Source organism: Telmatherina bonti (assembly GCF_933228915.1).
Source record: "Telmatherina bonti genome assembly, chromosome: 21".
Taxonomy (NCBI): Eukaryota; Metazoa; Chordata; class Actinopteri; order Atheriniformes; family Telmatherinidae; genus Telmatherina; species Telmatherina bonti.
The window spans coordinates 6,711,004-6,732,679 of NC_136630.1; positions in this window are offsets into that span (position 1 = coordinate 6,711,004).

Consider the following 21,676-nt stretch of genomic DNA (forward strand, 5'->3'; position numbering starts at 1 on the left):
AAATCCTGAAAAAGACGCTACAAAGCTACCTAGCATAAGAAGCAGTTCTCTTAAAATCTTGTAAGTGGGATGAGATTTCACAAGAATTGTGGCGAAACACGGTTCAACTAAAACACCTGACAATCACAATTGTAGCTTGTTAAAATAGAAAGGAAATTGTGCTTTTATTTTTGATTATTAAAACTTGTGAAGAATAAAAAAAAAAAAAAAAAAAAAAAAAAAAAATTAGTGAATATGTTGCAGACCAGCAAGAACAAACTGAATCCACCGATTCCAGATTGCCTCGTCTTTAGAAAGCTGAGAGGAATCAATTTGCCATTTTAACCAAAAACACATGGTCTTGAAGACACAGTTCCGTGCTCTGGGAAGTAGCGGGGGATCAGTTTTTCTTCACGGCATGAAAATGTCTGCTTTTAAAATGTTTGCACTGGGGTAACATGGCGAGTTTGGATCCATGAACTCTGATGTGATTAAATAAAAAGGGGGAAAAAAACCAAAACTACAACGGCAATAATAACGCCGCATGCCAAAAACCCACCCCCATCATGCAACATGTTCAGTACCAAACAATTCAAATGCTTTTAACTTTGGTGCAGGTGTATTTCTTTGGAGATCGATGGGTGAAAGAAGTGAAAGAATGAGCGTGAACACCAGGATGTTTTTTTACTCATTGTGGGGTGTTGAATTTTGTTGTTCTATATCGTAGTAGACGTTCGGGACCCTCATGCCTCCCCCCAAGAGTGCCCCACCCCCCAATCACATGAATCCCCTCAGGCTAGTTCGTTCAAATACGATACACCCAAAATGGAAAAAATGGGTCAAATGCTAGCGGACACCCCATTGCCATGGCAACAGGTGTATGTCAAAGTAGACTTTTTTTGACCCAATTCATTGAGGGATTTTTTGTGTCTAGGGGACACTGTAGAGCCATTTTTGCATCGAAGTGTATGCGGACCATAGAATATCGCTATTTTTAACAGGCTTCTGGTGTGTGCCATGTCCCACAACTTTTCACAGCTAAGGGGGTAAAATTTGAGTGAGTTATGTTGCAAAAATAAACATTTGGATAACAAAAAGATCCGAGCTATACTTCGTATAACTATACTTCGTATGGCTCAAACCCTAATAAATAAGACAAGACTGCTGAATAATGTAACTGGGTTCTGTTTAAGTGACAATCAGTGACTATGCATATACCACTATTTTTAAACTCTTGGTGACGTATAGGTGATAAGTCCTTTTCAACACTGGTGTGACAAGCAGAGATCCCTTTAATGATAGTATAAGAATAAATAAAATCTCTTTCAACTTGGTGGCTTTAACGCTCAGTGGAGGGCATGCTTGATGTTTAGAGTCTCAGCAACTGGTCAAAAAATCTCACACATAATTAGTCAGGTCATTTGATTGGCTGGAGCCTCAGATGCTGCTTTAGTTTTGCTAATGTAGCTAGCAAGTTAAACAAAAGAAACAGAATTCAGTTTGGCAATGGTCATGAGAGGGAGTGAGACAGAGACAAAGCTCCCTAACAGGAAAGGAGTCAATGAGAGGGGAACACAGATGTAAATTAGAGGAGTCAAAGGGAGTTGGTTCCAGTGTAAACACGACGAGACATCAGTAAAAATTTGGGAGACATGACAAGATTAATCAAAAGCAGAGCATTATACAAGACGCCACAAGACTAAATTGGATACCAATACCACAGAGGTGTGTAAGATCTAATTTTCATGTGTCATCTTGTTTCCTTCTCTTCATTACAGCTCATTTCCTCCTTCCCCAGAGCTCCGTCTGCTACAGGTTGACAAGTCCTGCCTCAGAACCTGCAACTCTGCAGGAAAAAGGTGATTGAAACCATGTGAGATGAAGCAAACTCTGGAATCAGCTTTGCATATGACCTAACCCCCAAAATCTTAGCTGACAAAAATCTGGAGAGGATGAGGGGGTCCCGTTGCCCTGCCTGAGCGTAAATAGAGACAGAAACTGAAAAAGAAAAACAACAACACTGTGCAGTGCCTACGCTGCTGGAATAAATTTGCCTCTATGCTGGATGCAGGTGCTGATACACACCCTACATAGATATATACTTGTACAGAGATGATTAGAGACATTGGATCAAAGTTAAAACATTTAGAGACTCTGCTATGAATTATAAACTGTCAAGTATTGTCACAACATCAGACTCTTCCCATAGCAACTTTCAACCTGATTCCAAAACCCGACAGGCGCACATCAGATGTGATATTTGCCACAAAGCCAGTAGAATCTGTGACATGTGAGGCTGAGAATATGAGAAACAGGTTTCCATGAGATTCCCAACGAACCAGAACACCACAAGATTTTCTCTAAGCTCTGTGTCATCGTTACCGTAGGAGGGAAATCCATCCTGGAGGTTTACGTGTCTTTACACATTGTGTGTAAATATGTGCGCACGTGTGCCACGGTGAGATTCACCGAGGTTCAGAATCTCTCACTTTGTCTCGCTTGCAACACACACATGCTGCCCAAACTCCGTTTGTTTGTTTGTTTTGGGTGTAACTGAAACCATGGTGCCGGGCCACACATCCCAGCAGTTTCAAATGGCAGACAGACCAATCCTGCATCGCTGTCTTACGAGATCTCCCACCTCTTTTTCTCTGCTCTTATTGTTTGTTGCTGCTTTTTTTCTCGTCTCCTTCACTCCCTGCTAACTCCTCACACCCTCATGTACAAACACACACACTTTTACAGCTGAGAAGTTCAGTGGAGCTGCAGTTCAGCTAATCGCACTCAGGCACCGCTCTCGGTGAACTCAACTGTTCCAGCGTTGTGGCCAAATTCCCATCTCCATCATCACCAGTGCCACCTTCTTTCTTATTAATGTCACATGCCAGAAACGCCCTGCCATCGATACCGACAGTTGAAGCTGGAAAAAAAAAATAATGGCATGACCTTTAAAGCTTCTCTCCGTGTGGATCAGAGAAAAGTTCTCATGTGTCAAAATATTTCATTACGGTGACAGAATATGGGAAATTACTTGAAATGTGTAATCACGAAGTCATTATTTTCTCTTCACTGAGTCACTGAAGCTTCACCAAAGTATCAGTTTCTTCTTTTTCTTTTTTTTTTTTTTTTTGTGGATATTTTTTACCAAAAAACAAGTTTATTACTTATTTGAACCAAAAGTCTTTGGACCAAATGTGTCGCATAGTATATAAGCTGTGAAATTCCTTAAAGTTAACATGAAGTTATCTAAAAACTGTTTAGCAGGTCGGACCTTTTGGACAGGCTTCTGCTGGAAATAAGGTTAATAAGAGAAAAGGTTGAAGGCTGGAAAAGGCAAAATGGTGAGTTAAAATAATTGTGATGCTTCAAAGAGATGATGAGAGCAGCAGAGTCATTATCCTCTGTAGGTTTGTTATTTCCATTAATGATATGTGGATTGGTTATGTTATTATCCTACTAATGTGCACCTCATTTTTTGAGTTCAAATTGAAAGTCTGCCGTGTTTTTGTGTCTGCTGCTGCCATAGTAACGGTCTGAGGCAGCAAAAAGAATCAAGTAAAACACAGATAAGTCAGTTCTAGCAAGCAATGATATTTTGTGTTTCTGTCGGGGCAATAAGCTCCTCCTATTTAGTGTTGATCTGTCTAAAACCAAAGACTGGCGGTTATTCAGGATGTCTGAGTTATATCAAAATATCCAGTTATTATGAGGTTAGGGTTTGGGCTTCAGCCCACACTTTTAACTTACTATCAACATCTCCAGTACCTGCAGTTTAGTCATGAAAGGACATAAATCGGATTAAACCTGACACACACCTTGTTTGGCAGAAACTTTGCTTCATTTTGCTCTGGAGCAATGAAAGTGAAATTGACTCCAATGAAATAGTGGTTACATTCACATTTTAATCAATGACAATGAGGGATTTGTATCTGAAAATGAGATGAACCAAACTATTTGTTTTTATCCCAACTGGGTGTTGTACAATAAATGTGTGATTTCTACTGTGCATAGATTTTCGGCGAGTTGAATAGACGTGACACTTTTGCTGCGACCTCACTTGGCTGTCTGGGAGATCCCCCCCCCCATCCCATTTGTTCTCTTATGTTGTAACTGTCTGAATATTTATTTTGTTCAGAGGTGTGTTTTTATGTTGCATCTTTATCCTTCCCTCTTTTAGGTGAAGTGTAGAAACACTCCTTTTTTTTAACATCCACACATCCTTCCTCATGTAATCTTTTCATCATTCTGCATAAAAAGGTGCGCCGCGTCCGTGGCTGCTGCCTCAGTCTGCCTGATCCTGTTTATGTCACACGTATGTTATCTGTCTAATTCTTGGACGGGTTGTACTGGAATAATTTCATTGTGCCGGGACGCTGGCTCAGTGACAAACAAAGCTGATTCTGATTTTCAGCACAAATGTAGATTACAGTTGTTGAGTTGTGTGCAGTATTAATCTTGTTAAAGTAGATCATGTCACAGCCCTTGAGTTGAAAGTGTGAGGAAAATAAAGTCTCTGTATCATATCATATCGCATCACATTGTTTTGTACGGTATTGTGTTGCATCGCATTGTATCATATCGCAATATATTTTGCATTGCATCATATCGTATAGTATTGCATCACATTGCATTGCATCATATTGTATCTTATCATTTTGCATTGTATCATATTTTATTGTATCCTATCGTATCAAATCACATTGTTTCGTATTGCATTGTGTTGCATCATATCGTATCGTATTACATCACCTTGCATCACTGTGTTTATTATTTTAGGCTACCAAACATGTTTTTATTGCTTTTATCTTTAACAGGTTTGTGATTTAAGTTACTGCAGACTTTCTTTTAAACAAGTTGCACCCGTGATTTTTGATAAATATGCTGAGATAAAGTCAGCATTTGAGAAGTCTTCCGAGCGGCCAGGAAAATACCACAGGAACTTAAGAGAGGAAACGATGCTTCCTACAACTCCCACTCATCAAGAACACCATCCCTGTGGTGTTTCCATCACTTAATCACATTTATTATCCATCATTTTTCAGAGTATAAAGTCCTTAACAATTTAAATGAAGTTTTGTGAAACTGTCAAAGAAAAACATGGAAATATCTCCACTGTATCATTTTGTTACGACTTCTTTTTGAGAATGAAGTTAGATGCATGATTGCTTGGCTGGGCGGAGTCTTAAATCAAGCTTTTTTCATTGAGAAAGCTGTCATCTTGTTTTCTGCCTGTAATTATTGACTAAACCAACAGATAAATCATCCATCCATCCATCCATTTCATAACCACTTTACCCTGTTCAGGGTCTTGGGGCACTGGGGCCTATAGCAGATACCATTGGTTAAGAGGCAGGGTACACCCTAGACTACCACTGCTCCATCACAGGGCCAACACGGAGATATGTTATTGGATTGTGGAAGGAAGCTGAAGTACCTGGAGGGAACCAGTGTGGGAAGAACATGGAAATAAATGACCCAACATGTTTAAAAAAAAAACAACAAAACTTGATGACAGATCATGGCTACCAGCAGTCATGGATTCTGTTTCTTCCCTCATATCTTTGTTTTTTCATGTCCTGAAGCAGCTTCTGCAACCAAGTTTAGATGTGATTAGTTTATCCTTGCACCTCGACCTGATTGCACTCAGTCCAAAATCCAGGTTGTGCTTATTTCATCAGCTCTTCTCAATCGGACCCTAGTTCCTTTTCACAACTGAACTCTGATGCACAGCGAAGAAGCACGCTCTGGTCTGGTCTTTGGTCAGGTTTCAGTTTTCTTTAACCAAATGCAGGACGCAAACACATTATGTGACCAAAGCACTAGTTTTTTCTTTTTTATTGTTTGTCTCATTATCAAGTCTAGCAGACAATTAAGTCTCATTTATGCCGTAACCTACATAAGTGTCTGCATACAGACTGAGCTTTTTAGTCTATCTTCTTAATGCTTTATGTCTACTTTGATGTTTTTACAAAGCTTGCACATGCGTACCTAAATGTGGCAAACGGAGCAGTTCCACCAGAAAGCCCCAGCAGTGTTGTGTAGTATGACTCGTATGCAGTCAAAGAAAAAAAATCAGCTGCAGTGTGTTTAATGGCCGCATATCCAGACAACCACAGTCTGCTGAGTTGCATTTTTATGTATTTTTCACAGTCCTTTTTCAGCATCTCCTCCTCTGTCACCATGCTTCCTTATAGTCTGATTGTGACATTAGAACTTGGAGATGAGCACTGAGCTCTGCTCTTCCCTCCAGAGGATGTATTACCTAACAATCAGGCCAAAGTAAAGGACACATGAGAGTATGTAGACGGCACTCCTTGACACTGACGTACCTGTTTATACAAGATAAAAATGCATGAATTAAGCTTTAGGTATGAAAACGTAGTCTCAGCCAAAGTGATTATGGAACTTGGAAAGCCTGGATAAGTATTTACGCGCCACAATGTCCTCATTTTTACTCTAAAGATCTCACAGACCAGGCTGAGGCTTCATCCAGGTTTCAGATAACCAACAAACTGCTTTGCTGACAAATGCAGTTACAAAGTGCGACAATGAAGAGTTATTTCACTCAGTCAAATTTCTAAATTTGTCTGACTTTCGTTGTTAAATCAGGCAATCCTCAACATGACAGAGCTGTCGGAAGCCAACCACTTCTAACAGATACCAGCAGATACTCCAGTGGCATCAGGTTATAGTGGTGTACCACCACAAAACCAGCCCAGGTTACACACATCATATCTGTGGTGAAGTGATTAAACCACCAGGTTGTCCTCCTCCTCTCATCCTCCAGCAGAGGATTAGCTCAAGATGGTTTGCATCAATTTAAGAGCTTTTTAAGTGGTGGGCCGTCAGTTAACCACAACACAACATGTGGTACAGCCCCCCTTCAACACAAGGAAACCAAGGACCACAGGGCTGTGGGTGTTCCTGAAGCGAGACAGGGTGGAATGAAATACTGGGATCAACTATAAGGCTGTGTGTGATGTATGAAAACAAAACAAAAGAGAGCGCGAGTTTATATGTTTAGGAACAAAGAATTCCTCAAAGGAAGATGAAAAAGAAACACATCAAATATAAATACACACAAATGCTTGAAACTTTGTGTTTATGCGACATCGCAGCTGCTTATTTTCACAATAAGATGAAATTGAAGTATTCCACACTGCGTTGTCTGACGATGCTCTTCATCTAAAACTTTTGATACAGAAAGTTTGAAAAGTAAGATATTTTTTGCATGCCAATATAATGAGCTCTCTGCAGTACCCCTGGGATAAAATGTATTCAGTCATGGCTTCCATAGAAGTCAATGATTTCCCCTTCAGCCCTGGCATGAACAAAGGGCATATGAGCCTCTGCGTGTTCATGTATTCCTCTGAGTATTTCCTTTGTCAGCGTGGAGGTGGGGCCACTCCAAGTTCAAAAAGGAAGTCAGAACAAACTCGCTGCTAAGAAGGAAAAGTCTCCCTATCAGAGGAAAATAAGCGTGATTGGAAGTCAGCAATTACCATGTTGCAGATAACAGAATGCGAGCGATAAGAGCGCCATGATTTAGCTGAACAGACAAATCCCCTGTAGGCTCTGTGAGTGCTGCTCCACACGTACAGCACACGCAACATGACAGAAATAGACACAAGCCCTGGCTGCGACATGTTTTACTCAGAGACGTATCGTGCTGGATTCACTTTTTCCTGAATTAGGATGTGTGTATTCAGGCAGACACCAGAGGACTGTCATTAAACTGGGATCCATCCACATCATGACGCTGCTTTTACGGTTCCAACAGAAAAACACTGAACAACACTGACAAAGAAAAGCAGACAAAGTTTGTATCTTGTTTCAATAATAAAAAGAGAGAAAGAGAGTGATTGCATTTTCAGAATTCATGGATAAAAAGTTAAGAATATAAACACTGTAAACTTTTTCACTTCCATTTTTATTTATTTATTTTTCATCAAAATATGATTAATGTCATTTTAAAGTATCCATCGTAACTTATTTCTCACTGTTGTCAGCTGGTCACTCCATCAGTTTCAAGTGAATTTTCTTTCACTTTCACCTACATCGCCTTCATTGGTTCATCTTTTTTTTTTTTTTTTCACTGCAACTTTATATAAAACCAGATTTACAGATGTTGCATAACTGCTGACTGGCTGTCAGCTTTGATTAGCAGAGAAAAGCTCAGTAAGCTTCCCGCTGCTTGTGGCATCCACACACACACACAGAAACATGTAGGTATGCCGTGATAGCTAAAGATACATACATGGTTAAATTTCCAACTCTGCAGCAGGAGTTTGTTCGTTATTTTGTCACAACATTCCAATGAGTGAATGTTTCATTAGCCGGGAATCTTCATGCTTCAGCAGGTCAGAGCTGCTTAAGGAGACCGACGTGACATCCAGAAAGGGATTTTCCAGAACCATCTTCTGACTAACTTAGAAAAACATGGAACATCCTCAGTTCTTTACCGTGAAACAAATCCTTTTTTCCCCTGACGATGCTTCCATATGTTTATATTTGCAGCGTAATGTTGTTCACAGTTGTCGTTCTTTACCAGAACAACACACATGACTAGAAGACATGTTGGGTTGATCGATGACCTGACGTCTCTGATTTTCAACCAACAAAGATCTGGTTGGAGTCCCAGCCTCCACATTCTTCTGTTTTTTTCTTTTCTAGATCTCCATTACTTACTTTCCTGCTTCACTCCCACCCACTAATGGTGATGGCTCCACGTTCCAAACACACACTTAGAGATAGAAAAACAGGAATTGTCATGTATGTGTATAAAAGTATATTGTTGTCTCTACCACAGCAGCCCTGGAAGCGCTTTGTTTTACACTTATTAATTTAAGCCAAGTGGGAAAACATGTTTTTTTGGTGACTTCTGACATCAGTTTGGATAGAAAATATATAATTAATACGTGCTGATAAAGTTATCTGAAACGCTGTTCGGGTTATAACACACATTTCTTTCTTCTCTTTTACCCCATTTGTCTTGTTCTCTGTTACCCTTCAGCTTTTATTGGATTTGTTTTCTGCTTTCTTGAATGCAGTTTATTGCTAATTAATATTCAGCATATATATATATATATATAAATATATATATATAGACAATGGTGACTACGAGCTTTTTGTCATTACAAAGTAGCACTAAAACATAAGTTATGACAAGGTGGTCCCCTCTGTACTTCTTATTCTTAATTTCTTATAAGGATTTTTGTGGCATTTACTTGAAAGTTGTTTGAAAGAAAAAGGGACAAATGGAAATAACTTGCAGCAAAGGGCCTTCAGCCTCTGGACAAGTCTCAGACAGATGTTTGCGTCTCCGTGAAATCCAGACCAGAATTGAGAAACACTGGGTTAACTGGTTCTTCTAAATTGTCCCCAGTAGTGAGTGTGAGTGTGAATGGTTGTTTGTCTCTTTCTGTTTGCCCAGCGATGGACTGGTGAGCTGTCCATGGCGTACCCCGCCTCTCGCCCAGTGATTGCTGGGATAGCCTCCAGCTTCCCTGCGACCCTTAATTGGACTAAGCGGTTTGGAAAATTAATGAATGAAGAAGGGCTTTTCAGTGCTCCTTTCAACAAAAATCGATATTTTACAGTAAAATCCCATTTAAATCTTGTCCTCTAATTGTTCAAACACATTTTTCTATATTAATATTGTTAAACTGGATCTGTCACTTATTGCGCAACTGTGTTAGTTTTGAAAAAGTGCCACATTGATTTTGATCCAATATTTAGGCTTGCACATTAAATTGTTTGTACAAGATTGAGTAATATTTAATAAAACATTTCTGTGAACAAACACATGCACCGTTATCCAATTACACTGCAGAGTGTGTGTGCATGTGGGGTGTGTGTGTGTGTGTGTGCGCACGTTAGTGCAGAACTTTGTATATCTGTGTCAGAAAAACCGAGCAGGGTTTCTCTTGGCCTCCCACCTGCTTTCCCTGCCAGAATAATCACACACTTAATCTCATGCTCTTCTTTTTCTGCACCCCCCAAACTTTCTGTTCAGTTTTCTGTATTTGCCTTTAACGTCAGCCCCTCCATCAAAGAGTCAAGCGAGTCTACAAAACATTTAAAAGACTTTTTAAATGTCCGAGCAGGATCGTTCTGGCTCCAAACCTCCAGATCTGCAGCTTTATTCATAATTCCTCGTGCGTCCTCACAAAAGTTCAGCTCGGAGCAAAAGTTCGTATGGGACGTTTTACGACCAGCTCTGGCCAGCGAGGAAGAAAAGGCCCATGTGATGGCAATCGAAGCACAAGATTTGAAACAGTTTGACATTTTCCTCCAAGCAGTTACATATCTGACAAGCGACGCATGATTCAAAACACCATAAATCAAACTGGATTTCACTGGGATTGTGATAAGAGAAGCTAAAAAAAAAAAAAAAGCTGACTCTCAGGCCTGTTGAGTTATAGACTGTCTGGATTCACTAAGAACAAAAGTCTTAATCTTGAGTCTGTATAAATACTCGCTGGGAAAACTGGGATTACTGGAGCACATTTTGCTTGGGTCAAAGCTGCGAGCAGCATGTGTTTCCAGGCAAACCTGAACAGCGGCGTCGTTACGATGGTTTGAAATGTAAAGAAGTATTTTTCATGAAACAGCTGCACCAGATTGAGAAAACAGACACCTGCTCACATCTTCCGCCAGCCAGCAGAGGCTTTTTTCACTGCACACAAATAGCAATAAAGGGCTTGATAGCCTCGCAAAATCATGACGCATGTCAAACTGACATCTGAGCATTTGAACCATGATCGGGCCATGATTCTTTACAGCCAGCAGAGGCTGTTACTCTGATCAGATATTCTGCAGATGCTTCTTGGCTTCCTTACTGGTCCTTCACCAGAGATGGACCTGAGCTGACTCACACTGAACACATTATAGTAAGAAATGTCTGTTTAGAATGAGCTTTATCAGACAAATGTGCTAAAAGAAAAAAAAAAAAAAAAGAAAATATCTGTTGATCTCATGATGAAAAATAAGCGATACGAGGATAAAAGATCAATTTTATTTTCTTTTGTTTAAACAAGAGGGGTATTGGAGTACAAATATAAATAAATAAGGACTCAGAGCAGTGAGGTTCAAGATGTAAGCCAGAAAAAAATCCATATAAAGAAAGAAAACTGCTCGTATGATAACGGTTTATGCTTGAGCTGCATTTATGCTGCAAACACCAGGAGACCAGAGCTTGCTATCACACATGTATATTATTTTAGATTTACTTTCTGCAATTAATGATTTTTTTTCCAGTTTCTTCGTCCTGCTGTGTTGTGCCGAAGAAATTTGTGTTGCCAAGAAAAGCTTTATGGAAATAAAGACAAAGTGTTTTTCTTTTTTTTTCATTTATTTATTATAATTGCAGCCTTTGTATGTTAATGTTGGAACTTATGGGGGCATGAATTTATAAAGCAGGGTGAACAGAAACGGGGGAAAAAAGTGAGAAAGATAAAGAAAACAATCACAACTGTATGATCAAACCCAAACAGATAAAAAGATTTTTATACCAGTGTAAAAAAAAAAAAAAAAAAAAAAAAAGTTATGAGAAAACAGTAAAAACTGTGAAAAACTTAAACAACAATAAAAGTTGCTGAGTTTAAGCTGAGTTTGTTATAAAACCTTGCTGTGTATCAATTTCCTGAAGGAATTAAAGCATCTTAATGAACTGAAGCTGTAAGATTTAGAACACACTATTACACATGTTATTTACAGGCAAATGATCCGGTTTACCCCGCCTTGGGATAGGCTCCAGCTTCCCTTCATTGGATTAAGCAGTTAGGATAATGAATGAATGAGTGAATGAAGCAGTTAGTAAATATAAATACTGTACACAACATACCGAAAATAAAGACTGTGCTAAAAATGGAAGAATTTAGAAAACGTCAGTTTGTGATGAGAAGGTGGATAATGCAGAAGCTGGACCTTTAACATCTTTAAGGCCACTTTCCTTCTTATCTGATTACAAAATATGACTTTATTCCTAAACATTTTCCTGTTATTAGGTTATTTTGTAAACCTGCTGCATGTAGATTCACTTGTATTTTATTCTTTCAGTGTTGTTATTGTCGCTCTGTAGACTTGCTCCTTCTGCATGTTGCATTGTACTTTTGACCCCTGTGATAATCTATGACTGCAAATCCACCAAAGGGACACATGATGGATCCACATCAGGTCTTGAAATGCAATTCAAAATATGAGATTGGGTTGAAAGATAATGATGGTTGTTTGATGTGTATGGATTGTTTGTCATTCAATTAATTAAATTTTTTAAAAGCTAAATGCCGAATAGTTCAACAAGATTAGATTCGATCCTCTCACGCTCATCCCATCCAGTCCAGCCTCTCCTCTCTCCTCCTGCTTCCCACTGTCTCATTCATTACACCACTGAACACATTCATGCATCATATCTGCTCTCCTTTAATGGCCGCTTCCCATCATTGCCTCTTTTACTCATTTCGAAAGCACAACCTATCAGCAGATGACTCAGAGTTCAGACCTGGACCGACTTAAACGTCCACCTAGTGCACTCTGCTGTCCACAGACACTCGGTCTGTGCCACAACTTCATGTTACAATAAACTGTTTCATCTGAGATTATTGATGAAATATCCTCTGGGTGAACCGTCTACAGCTCGGTAAAAAGACACAATGTAAAACATGTACCAAGACATCTTTTGTTACATTTGCTATGATATACACACCGCTGCAGTGTATTGTGCTCAGTAAAGAGTAATATTTCTGACAGCATGCTCGGAGTTTCTTGACTGAAAAAGTCTTGAGTTTCATCTCAAGTTCTGCTTCCACACTGCCAAACATTGTTGAAATCTTTTGAAGTGATCTTGAGCAACAGTTCCTCAGGCTTCCTGAAGGTTTTCTTTGGACGTTAGCTGTTTTTTTTTTTTTTTTTTTTTTTCTTTTTGGAGCACTCTATACATTCAGTTTCCATGGTGACGGAAACTATTGGTTTTAGAGAGTTTTTTTCTACATTGAAATTTTAGTGACATTCCTGGGAAGGGACTCTGTGATTGGTCATCTTCTCTAGGTTGTGCACGTTCATGATAAGAAAGCCACGCCCACCTTCACTGCTCTGTATAACTTCTCCTAGCAGTTAACCAATCAGACACAGCCTGCAGGACAGGGGGCGGAGCTTTCTCTGTTGGCTTGTTTCTAGCAGAGGCTGATCTGAGAGGATCGATACAAAATGAATTAGAGGGGTTTGTGATAAATGCTTGATTATTTCTTGCCCCTCTGGACTTGCAGATTAGATTAAATTAAACTGAAATATGCATCATAGAGACACTTTAAGTTGTCTACAACAACTCATAAATAAAGGATAGAGTCATCTGCAGTTAAAGTAAAATGAAACCTATCCTTTTAATCAAGTTCATAAATGGCTTTTGAAATGTCCCTCATGGATGGATATTATCCATTTCAGTCTCTGTATGGAGAACTGACAGTAAATAAACTGTGATATATATATATCACAGTTGGGCTTCATGCCAGTACAGTACAGTGGTTAGTACTGTCAGGTGGGAAAGGCTCCAGATCCCTGCAAACCTAAACAAGATAGAACAAGTGGCGTACAGATAAAAGCATGACCAACATTTGTTTGTTTTTTTTGTTTTGTTTTTTTCAAACAGAGTTTTCTAATTTCCAACCTCAAGATGTCCAGTCCACACACTGATGTAAGTTCTTGTTCTTTTCTTTTTTAAATTTAAAACAGCAAAGGCACAACTGCCTTATTTAACTTCTTGTTTATTTTTCCTCTTAAGTAAGTTTATCCTACAAGTTTACCCAACATATGACTGTTTTTATTGATTAACTACATTGAGATACAACAATATATGTAGCGAAGCACGCACAAACTCACACACAGGAAATGTAGGGCACCCGTCTGACAACTAATCACCCTTAATTGTGTGCTAATAGTGAAAGCAAAACAGGAATGGAGGAGCACAGAGGGAGGGGGAAAAAGAAAATAAACAAGAGCAGTAGGAAAGGGAAAAGGGCAATTTCAACAGAAAAAATATTAATGTAATGAAGGTAAATTAGTAGGTTTGGGATAACATTCCTATGGTGTGTTTATTTTGCACTGAAGTAAATGAAAAGTAAGTATATGGAGAAGGTAGAAGCAAAGCTGGACCACATAAATGCCGCCCTTTTGTAACTTTCTCAGCTCCAGTTTTATTCTGTTTATTGGCTCTGAGATTTCGAATAAATATTTCAGCTGTGGCAGAAATGATAACAATACAAGCTGAGACAAAAAATAAATCAACGTCAAGTTCTGGTTAGAAAAAATGAAATAAGTGGGATTGTTTTGTTTCAGTGCAGAATGTCTGCAGAATTTGTCATTTTTGGGTCCAACAGTGGACACGCTGCACTGAGAGTAGTTCAGTGACCCTGACTGCCACGCCTGTTCAAATTCAATGGTGTAGAGCAGGGGTGTCAAACTCCAGTCCTCGAGGGTCGGTGTGTGGCGGGTTTTTGTTGTTTCTCTCCACCAACACAGCTGATTCAAATCAAAAAGGATCCAGCAGCTTCTCATCAACCTATTTATGAATGTTGGTCAGGTGTGTTGGAGGATGGAGACAACAAAAACCTGCTGGATACCGGCCCTCGACTGGAGGACTGGAGTTTGACACCTGTGGTGAAGAGAGTGATTTAGCTGGGAGGGGAGGGGGCTGTTGTTTATGATCAACTGATGCGAGCACATCCTGCTGTATTTGTTTATGTGTATGCACATGCAGAACCTTTCTCGTGCATACGTACAAACGTGTGCTCCGACTGCTGTGTGTGTGTGTGTGTGTGTGTGTGGGTGTGTTTTATTTCTCCCCGGCCGTCTGCGGCTGAGTGATGAGTAGTCGGGAGGGAAGGTCGACGCAACGGCACAGAAACACTGATGCTTAACTAAACAAGATGTGCTTTAAGGCTTGAACTGTGCAATGTCCCACGTCTCACACACAAACTCTCCAAGCTGTCACACACACACTGATAACGCGCATTTCCCACCCCACATCTTTCCTAACGCACGCACACACATGCAAACACGCCGCTGACTTCAATTCAATTCAATTCAACTTTATTTATATAGCGTCAAATCACGGCAATGCCATCTCAAGACGCTTTACAGACAGAGGGGAAAACATAATGAAGGCCAATTCATAATAGCCTATATAAGGAAACCAACAGATTGAGTTGAGTCCAACTCAATCTCCCATCCTGAGCAAGCACACTGGCGACAGTGGGAAGGAAAAAACTCCCTTTTAACAGGAAGGAAACCTCCGGCAGAACCCGGCTCAGGACAGGCAGCCATCTGCCTCTGCTGTGTGGGGGGAAGAGGACAGAAAGACAACAGACAACAGGAACTGCTACTCCCGGCCAGGGAGACCTGCTGAGACAGGAGACATACATGTTAATGATGCAACACTGTTATGGGGGGGGGATAAAAGAGAGAGATAAAGAGAAAAAGAAAGAAGCTCAGTGTATCAGGAAATGTCCCTCAGCAGTCTAAACCTGTAGCAGCATAACTAAGGGATGCTAACCATCCCTAGCTATAGGACTTATCAAAAAGATAAGTCTTCAGCCTAGTCTTAAAGGTGGGGAGGGTGTCTTCTTCCCTAACACTAACTGGGAGCTTATTCCATAAGAGAGGGACCTGATAACCAAAGGCTCTGCCTCCTGCTCGGCTCTTTGAGACTCTAGGAACCACAAGTAAGCCTGCAGTCTGCGAACGAAGTACTCTGCTTGGTATATAAGGAACAATGAGGTCTTTGATATATAGTGGTGCCTGGTTGTGGAGGGCTTTATATGTAAGGAGAAGGATTTTAAATTCTATTCTAGATTCAACAGGCAGCCAATGAAGAGAGGCTAAAACTGGAGAAATATGATCTCTCATGCTGGTTCTGGTCAGGACTCTGGCTGCAGAATTCTGGATCAGCTGAAGGGTTTTCAGGGCATATTTAGGACAGCCCAGTAATAGAGTTACAGTAATCTAGTCTCGAAGTAACAAAAGCGTGAACCAGTTTTTCTGCATCACTCCGAGACAGAATGTCCCTAATTTTGGCTATATTACGTAAATGAAAGAAGGCTGTTTTAGTAACCTGCTTAATATGTGGACCAAAGGACAGGTCAGGGTCAAATATTACTCCAAGGTTTCTCACTGTAGCACTGGAAGCTAAAGTAATGCCATCCAGGTTCATTACAAAACCGGAAAATTTAGCTCTGAGTTTTTCAGATCCAACGAGAATTACTTCAGTCTTATCTGAGTTTAAGAGGAGAAAATTTCTAGACATCCAAGTCTTTATGTCTATGAGACAATTTTGTAGCCTATTGGGCTGATTTGTTTCATCTGGTTTAAAGGATAAGTATAGTTGAGTATCATCTGCATAACAATGAAAGTTTATTCCATGCTGTCTAATAATTTTGCCTAAAGGGAGCATATATAGCGTGAAGTGTATTGGTCCAAGTACAGAACCTTGAGGAACTCCATGACTTACTGTAGTTTGGGAGGAGGACTTGTCATTTACATGAACAAACTGAAGTCTATCAGATAAATATGATTTAAACCAGCTTAACGCTGTACCTGTAATTCCAATCACCTGTTCTAGTCTTTGTAACAGAATGTTATGATCGACTGTATCAAATGCAGCACTAAGATCAAGCAAGATAAGTACGGACACAAGTCCTTTGTCTGAGGCCATAAGAAGGTCATTAGTAACTTTCACCAGTGCCGTCTCAGTGCTATGATGAGCTCTAAATCCTGACTGAAACTCCTCGCATAAATTATTTCTGCTCAGGTGGGCATGTAGCTGAGCTGAAACTATTTTCTCCAGAATTTTGGACATAAACGGGAGGTTAGATATAGGTCTATAAGTCTGTTTATTGATGGATGTTAAATTGACTTCTGTTTATTGATGGATGTTAAATTGTCCTCCAGCGAGGAGCGCAGTGGTTCACGAGTGTTGAGACAGACTTCGCCTTTCGTGAACGCTTTCCAAACACACCACATCCTAGTTCACTCTGGAGACGGTGCTGCAGGAGCTTGACCAGGTCACAACGTAGTCCTGTCACCAGATCAGTTCAAACTTCTCCATGTCCAAAAGCTACAACAAGTCATCTGTGTGCTGTGGGATGTGAAACAAAAGCGGGAAATTCAGCCCAAATGGCACCTGTGGAGCAGGTTTGATATTCATCCAGCATACTCAACATGGCAGGATTCTGTAAATACTCTGAGCTATGTATGGCATCTGTGGCCAAACATGATTGATGAGCTGGATCTGAGCAGGAGGAGGAGGAGGAAGGAGTGAAGGTGGCTCAGGTTAGACAGATGAACATGAAACGAGCTCCACGGTCATGCAGCTCCCACTTGTGGATAAACTTTGCAGAAGTCTTCGCTGATGAGGATGTGAGCGCTGCTGCCTGTCTGCACAGCAAAGCTCCAAAACAAAATCACTATTTTTATTATAATTTGTAATTCAGGACAATCTAAAACAAGAGGGAACCGAACAAACCCAATGTTTCACAATGTGGCCTTTTCCACCAGCAGGGGCTCGTTGTCAGACAGCAGAAACAAATATCACGTAGCTGGACTGGTGTAAAGCAGGAAAGTAACTCAATGTCTATGAATAATAAGTGGTCATGGTCTCGGGTGGTTTCCCGTCAATTGGAGGCAGATGTGGGAGAGTAAGCAACACATGGGTGGCGTAATTTGGGTCAAGCTCACGAGGAGAGACAAGAGAATGCAAACACATCGTGAGACCGGGTTGTGGTGGTGTCAAGGTTGCGGCTGCTCCCAGTGGTAGCAACAGAGGACGCTGTGTGTCACAAAGATCAGGGTTATGAAGCTATACATAGAAAATTTCCTGCTTATTCACAAAAATGTGACAAGTTCACTTTTTTTTTTAAAAAAAATGCATTTTACCTCAGAGAGTAGCATCCTTTTAATCCTTCTGCAGTATTCTGTAAACATCTGGGAACTGAGGAAGACCAGTTGCTGGACGTTTGGGAAACCTTCTTATTAGATACACAATTCTACGTGTTTAATAATCGTCTTTGTTGTAATTAGGTGAGAAGGTCTGAACAGGACGAGGGACTTTCTGTTTTAAAGCCCTGCTGTTGTAATTCTGGAGATTCAGAAAGTAGTTTAGATTTGTCTTGTTGAAAAATTCAGTCCCACGCTGCTGATACACATCATGACTTACCGTCAGAGATTCAGGGTTTGGAGCTGATAGCTGATGACTAGCCAGAAGGTCACATGCTGGTTGCAACTATGCTGCTAAAAATCACGTCACATAATCACAATATTTATAGTTTTGTGCAATATTAAGAAACTTTTTTCAAACTGTGTGAATTTATGAAAAGAAGTACCTTAAAAATTTAAATTAGAAAAGTATGGGATTATTCCAGTATGTGTCTGGTGATTAAAACTGTCACGGGTGGAGGTGGGGAAGGTGAGGACCCAAATGCAGAGATGAGGGAACTGGGATGCAGGTTGAAGGCGGATTTTAATCTTAACAGAGGAACTCAGGGGACTTACAACAAAGTACAACAAACAAAATGATCCGGCAACCCAGAACTAAAACTGAGGGGTATAAATACACTGGAGAACCAAACAAGAAACAGGTGAACTGAATGAACTGAATCAAGATCATGTGAACTCAATGAGGAAATCAATAAAGCTAAACAACAAACAAGAGACCCAAACAGGAAAAACTACAAAATAAAACAAGAAACCTGAAACTAAGGAAAAACACAAACCACCACATCATGACAGAAACATGAAATCAATTTTACTTTTACTTTGTAAAATTTGAAGCTTTATAACATGTTCAAGTTCAAATAGAGAGCTTTTATTTTCCTCTGGAGGCAATTAGTTTTCCAGAGAATAACAGGGATGATAAACATCACAAGTCATTTCACTTTTTCACAGTCAGAAAGACTTCTAGAGGTAGGAGGGGTGGATTGTGGTGTCACACTGTCATGTAAGGGAATGAAACTCGGATCACGGTAGCGTCTGACATCTTTTCTCTCCTTTCAATTTCTATTTATTTTTATTTAAACGGGACAATGCCACTTAATGAACGTCATGTACAGTTTGCAGACGTAAACAAGCCAGATTATAGCCATAGGCTAATTTCCATCTGTTGTCCCCTAACAGATGTTCCCTAAAACGACAAAATAAAACATTGTAAAAGCATATTATTCCATTATTAAACAATCATTATTATAAAAGTCATTACATTCATTACATTAGTTAATACACTCAACAGACGTGCCTGAGTACAACCATAACAGAGTGCGGTCAATATAAATAACATTCAAAATAGCAGTGTTTCAGGGTGAAATACTTTGCTTGCTTTGACACAGTTAGTTCGAATTTAATTTAAAAAAAAAAAAAACAACAACAAAAAAAAAAAACAAAGACAAAGAAACCAAACATCCCATGGTCATTTCCAGATATTAATAAATATGTAGATACATGCTAGATTGAAAAAAGCATTATTCTTCAGCCTGTGTCTTTTCAGTCACTGTACAATGTTATTTTGGTACTAAATATATTTGTTGTTTATTATGTGACTTAAGTATGACAAAGTAAATAAATAAAAACTAAAATTGTTTAACTTTTCTTTCAGTACCAAAACAACAACAAAAGAGAGATTGTTTAATCAAGTCCAAAAACAAGCTGAGGACCTGTTTTTGCCCTTGTTTTCTCCAAACTGCATTTTGATCAAATTTACCAAAAAGTCTGACAAACAAAATTTATTGTCTATACATTGTTGCTTTAAAACATGTTGCATGAACATAATTCATCATATTACAATTTTTCCTTTTTTTTTCTTTTTTTGTTTTTTTACCAGAATCAAAATGTTTTGTTTTTTGTTTTTTGTTTTTTTTTTCAATAAATAATCATATCCAGATTATTTTCTGTTGTGTTACAAAATACATAACCAAAAAGAAAAGAAAAAGACACAAAAAAGAAAAAAACCACTATTTCTGGCTAAATGAGTTTGGGTTTCATGCTATCCACTGTGCCAACACTCGAACCCTTCAGTAATGGTAAGTGCCTTGTTATGTATCAGACATTAAGGTTCCATTACTGTAATAGCAGCTTTAAACGCAGCCACCTGCCAAACAGATTTGGGTGTTGTTGTTAATAAAACTCTTAGATTCAGCAGATGGAATAATGATGGTGATAAAAGAAATCTGTACACCGGATTCCACATGTTACAAACCTCTTTTCTGTCCTATGTTGGCCTCTGTGATTGTTACAGGATGACTGTGTTCTCTCTGAGAGCAGCAGACTTCATCAGAAAATATTTCATCCCGTTTGATAAATGAGTCTTGTAAAAAGTTGACCACTACAACAAATCTCTCCCAGTTTGTGTTTCTCGTTGACATCGAACCTCATGGGTAGTTGGTGGCTATCCCTGATCTTTCCTCTATTTTGCACTCAGTGTTGTTTAGACTCACTTCTTAAGCAGCAGTTACAAGCCTTCAGTCAAAGCTAGCCTTCATTAGGTGAAAATTTATGAGTAATATCAACAAATGATTCAGTCAAAATGAACAAATACATTAAAGAAATGAATGAAGCGGTCACCAGCTGATGTGGTTGGTACTAAGTTCATCCCAAAGGAAATCATATTGTTGCAAGATAAATAGGCAAATATAGTTATTTCTGATGTAGCCAGTAATCATATCCTGTACTGGTTTATGTTGTTATGGAGATGAAGAAGCCTCTGACTGAGTACATTTTGTTTTACTCACTATATTCTGTCCAGGTGGCATTTCTGTGCATGTCAGGGCAGAAGAGATGAGAATCAAATAATTTTTCTTAACAATGTTAAGGAAATCTGAAAGGCATTGCTACTTTATTGGCTGTTTGAACGTCAGTCGAAGTTGTGGTCAAAAAAATAAATCCAAGAAACACAGAGCTTTTATTTATGATCATTGCTTCTGTCTGTTGAAGGCGGCGCACTGGTTGACACAATATAGCTTCCCTGTCAACAGACACCAATAGTTTATGGTACTTTTGCATCAATACCAATATATCTTCCCCCTTAAACAAAAATGTACAATATCCAATGATTTATTTATTGCAGGGCTTTATAAAATATAAACAAAACAAGACTTCATCCATCAAAACAAACATTATACCAATGAGTAAATGAAACTAACATTAAAAAAATCATTTTAAAATGATAAAAAAGAATCAAATAAGAGATAATATAAGATTATTCACATTATTAATTGAAAAATATAATGTGCAAAAGTATTAGGATGGATAAAATATAACAGAATATGCAATAACCTGCAAGAAATGAGTAAAATACCCAACAAATCAATCAAATAAAATCAAATCAAAGATACTTTGTTCATCCCTGAGGGGAAATTCAGAGTTCAAGCCAGCTGGTCCAAGGTTTGACATACAGACATGTAACATTAATGACAAAAGAATAATACAGAACCAAGCTTAGGCCGTGCAGCCAGTTTTACTGGCGCTGCCTTATAACAAATAAGAACAGAGATACATTAGGATCATGGGGGGAGGGGGGGGTCGAGGCAAAAAGGGCATGTAACTCTGGGCCGCGCCAGAATGACGCACTCAAAACGATATCGAATCAGATAAATTGACTGTAAAATAGCGAAGTATCGACACTCTCATCCCCAGGTGGAGCACAGGACGTACAGAGAGC